We start from the raw sequence: 4431 nt of genomic DNA, 5'->3' as shown, positions 1-4431 counted from the left end.
CAGACCTCAGTTTTCTTTTAAAAGAAGCAGAAATATAAGAGATGATGTTGTCAGTTCTATGCAACCTACTCAAACCAACTGGCTTTCCCAACAGGTGTATGGTAACCATAGCCGCGGGAAGGCATTTATACTAGGGGGGGCTGAGAAAAAAATGAGGGAGGGGAGCGTGAATGAACAAGCAGGAATGACGGTGAGCAACTCTATGCAGTGCAGCACAGAGCTGTCCACGGTGCTGATCACCATGGCAACAGTAAACAATCAACGATGTAGAAGAAAGTGAAGGCGTGCACATGTAGCCAGACACAAATGTATGCTGCACGGCGGCAGCTTTAAAAACTCATATTATACACATAACACATAGCCAATAAAATCAATCTCAAATGTATGCTGCACGCGCGGCAGCTTAAAAAAAACATATTATACACATAACAAATACATAGCCAATAAGCCCAATCTCAAAAGATAAACGTAACGTTATATTGTCTTACCTTTAGCAGCACCTGCCTCCCACAACTCCAAACGTGGCCTTTCTCTCTGGGTTGGCAGCACTGATGAATGTCTTTATCAGGGCATCGGTGTCCAGGCTGTCCAAAATATCGCCATGCACATGCATCAAAGTGAGGTGCGTCAGTCTTTTTTGCGTCATTGTTGTGCGTAAAATGTCTTGAGACGGCGCAGAGCGGAAAATGTCCTCTCCGACGAAGCAGCGGAGATGGGGAGACGTAGGCAAAGCTTTATGAGGTTTTCAGTTTCTTTGAAAAGAGACCTTGTTTGTGGATGGAGTTTAGCCATCATTGTATCTATGTCTTTTACAGTGTCATCACGGGTGCTATCTCCCCGAAAAGCAATCCCCTTCTTTCCCAGGAAGCACACAGACCTGAACATCAGCTCCAACACATGCCTTGCTTTTCCCTGAGCTTGGTGGGCAGCGTCAGATAAAAGAGCATTAATTGGGGTGTTTTGTAGAGCTGCGATTTTTTGTATGGCATCACTGTGAAGCTTTGACTTGTCATGCTCATTGAATTTCTCTGTGGCCTTCCTCCAGTTTGTGAAGCCTCCCTTAACAAATCTGCTGTCCATCCGTACATTATCTTTGTTCATTAGACGTTTCTCCACCGCTTTGACACAGCTAAAACAGACAGCGCAATCACCTTCCTCGATATAATGCAGTCATTTCCATTTGTTGAACCAGTTAGCATTGAATGATCGGGAAAACGTTTCTTTTCCTAATTTCCTTCCAGGAAAACTGAAGTTGGCTGGTTGGTGCGGTGCGACTGCCTCAGAAATGTTAGCAGTTTGGCCTGGTGTTGCTGCTGGTTGTGGTGGACGTGGCGCTGGAGCGACATCGGCTTGAATTGGAGGGGCACGGCTCCTGTCAATACGCTCCCCGTCATCGAACGCTGGGCTTGGGGCCTGGGCCTGGCGCTTGGGAGGCCGAGGCTGCGGCTGAGTGCGGCTGTGAGCCGAGGAGGGCAGCAGGTGACGCCGCAGGTGGATGCACCTCTGCCGCTACGGAAGTGCATGGTGCTCAGACTTGGCTCCGAGTCTGCGTCCGCTTGGCCCGCCAACTCGCTTAACCTCCGTTTGTTTTGTTGAGGCTTTGCAAAAAAGTCCGAAATTCGCTTTTGCGCCATTTCGTCAGCTTTCTGTGAAGTCTGCTATGTAGCTACATGCGTGTGACAACACAACAGCTAGCTGTGATTACAGTAGCCCCTCCCTTTCCTGACATAGTGACCTTACGCTGAACTTTTTTTATTTATTTATTTATTTATTTCAATAAACAAAGTCTGGCAATAACAAACAGTACATTATACAAACAATTCAGACTAAGCATTTACAGAATTGGAACAGGCAATCAAATAAACAACAAAATAAAATAAATAAAGCTAACACAGAGTTCTAAACAGGAATCAAGATATGCATGTTTTGGTACACACTCCATGCTTGTTTGGTTTTAACATATTTCAAGGCTTTCTTAAAGTTAATTATCTCATTCATGAATACTAAGAACAGGGGTCTGGCATTTTGAAATCTACATCGGTGAATAAATTGTTTAGCCATAATAATTAAACTATTGTACATCATTTCAATTTGTTTATCTTTCATTATAACTCCAAATTTAATATCATTATATTCTAAATTGGGCGATTGAGGGTCTTTTTCAGATATCCAATTTTGAAACAAATCCCAAAAAGATCTAGAGTAATTACAAACAAAAAACAGATGCTCTACAGTCTCAATACCTTACGCTGAACTTGCAATGGGCTACATGCACAACTCCACTACTTCCTGAAATTAGTAGCCTACAGCTTCTTTATTTCCTGTCATCACTATTGGATGAACTGATTAATGTCAGGTGTGCTGCAGTCACAACAATGATCAGGCACACCTGATTAATCAGTTCATCCAATAGTGTAGGACAGGAAATAAAGAAGCTGTACTAATTTCACGAAGTAAAGAAGTTGTGCATGTAGTCTATTGTTGTTTTTTTAACTTTGTATCTTTTAATTTGTTTCCATTAGTGTCTACAATGAATGTTAATGCAATTGCATTCATTTAATTAATTTTTATATTTATTTTGTAACTTTATTTAATTTTGGGTAGGCAAAATATTTGTTTCGGTCCTGCCAGCAGGGGGTGCTGGCGCACCTGCAGCGCCGGTACTTCCCGCGGTTATGATGGTAACTATAGATGTGGGTAGTGTGCACACTGCTCTAATACACTTGACCCCAAAACATTTAATCATCCACATTCAGGAGAGAAATATAAAATAAATTAATGAATTAATTGTCTCTCCACCCATGTTGTTTATGTGTTGAAATGCCCCTGTGTCCTTATGTATGTGGGTCAAACAAAACGCCATCTTAAACTGAGAGTTGCAGAGCACAAAGCTGCCATTAGAAATTACAATATGGACTATGCCATTGCTAGGCATTACAAAGAAAAAAACCATGGTGCAGCCAGCTCTCTCTAATTTATTGGCATAGAAAAATCAACTCTTAAAAGGAGAGGCATTCTGGATATTCCAATTGAACACCATTGAACCTTTCGGCCTTAATGAGACACAGGATTTGAGCTGTTCTTTGTAACAATTAATTGTCATCTCTCTCTGCCGCAATGGCGTAGCTACGAGTGCGCCTGGGTGTGCAAATGCCACCCACACAGGCAGCTGGCACACCCAAACAGAAAGGGGGGAAAATTAAGTTGTTTGTTTGTTTATCTGCAAAACACATCAGCTGTCATGCACAGCCTGTTGGCCATTCAAACCAATAGCGTTTTTGGAGCTGCCAACGTCTTTCTGCAATTCATTCTCTATGTAAGGACGTGCTAGACGTGCTCCTCTTTTAATGAACGCACCTGGCGTTTCAGCGCTGGTGGCGTCTGTTGTTTTTGGAGGAGAGCTGTGGGCATTTTTAAGCTGAAAAAGTTGAACATTGAGGAAAAGCGCCCTGATCGTCTTTTTCTTCTTTCTTTCTTTCTTTCTTCTTTCTTTCTCTTCCTACTGTAGCCTACCTTTTCTCCTCCCGAGGGATTTTCAACCTCTGTTGCTGCCAGAATTAGCAATAATCTGGCTTTCATGTTGACAGTGAACAACATCAAACAGACAAAACTAGCTGGTCACCGGCCGTGTGGTCGTTGTGTTCTGATCTGTACTGCACGCGACTACAGGGGGAAAACAAACGGAGCACAAAAAACACTCCGTGTGCTGTGTTTTGTGCACAATGGAAGCGCTCTCAACATGATTTTCATAGCGTTCTGACTGAAAAAAGTGCTTGGGTGTGAACGCTTGGTGGTGGACAGTGGAGAGACAGACGATGATGAAGATGATGCAGCCGAAACAATGACGTTAATAACAGCGGGGGGACCCAGCCAAAAACACACTGATGGTTTGTGCAGCAGCAGTCAGAGGACACTGAGAACGGTACAGATCTCTCTGCAGTAGACAAACCTGCATGCCAACCAAACTTGCGTTCTTTCCCGACTAGAACACTCATTGGAGAAAGTAGGTGAGACTTTTCTGAGATACCAAAGTGGTTTTACATGTTGCCAAAAAATACAATTTAATTGACTGCTTCTACCTGCTAATAATGAGAGCGAAAAGGAGCAAACATTGATGGTTATGGTCATATGGTCCTATTTTAATATTCCTCTAAATCTGGTTTGAAAAGGCCCACATTTTTTTGGGTGGGGGGCCGCAGATAAACAAATGGTCCGCCCCCTGGCATACCCTGGCTTTCTGTGGCACACCCAATGAGCCAAGTCTGGCTACGCTACTGCTCTGCAGGTGATCTGGAGTCTAGGGAGAGATGAGCCACACTCACCCCTCCCCCCTTTTAGTGATAGAGGGAGAGTGTAGGCTGAATTATACTCGACCAAGCTCGTTCATTATACTCAGAAAGTGATCAGCATGTATTGTACAATGGTAATAAT

The sequence above is a fragment of the Poromitra crassiceps genome, assembly GCF_964638095.1.
Source record: "Poromitra crassiceps genome assembly, chromosome: 1".
Taxonomy (NCBI): Eukaryota; Metazoa; Chordata; class Actinopteri; order Beryciformes; family Melamphaidae; genus Poromitra; species Poromitra crassiceps.
This window is presented reverse-complemented; position numbering follows the sequence as displayed.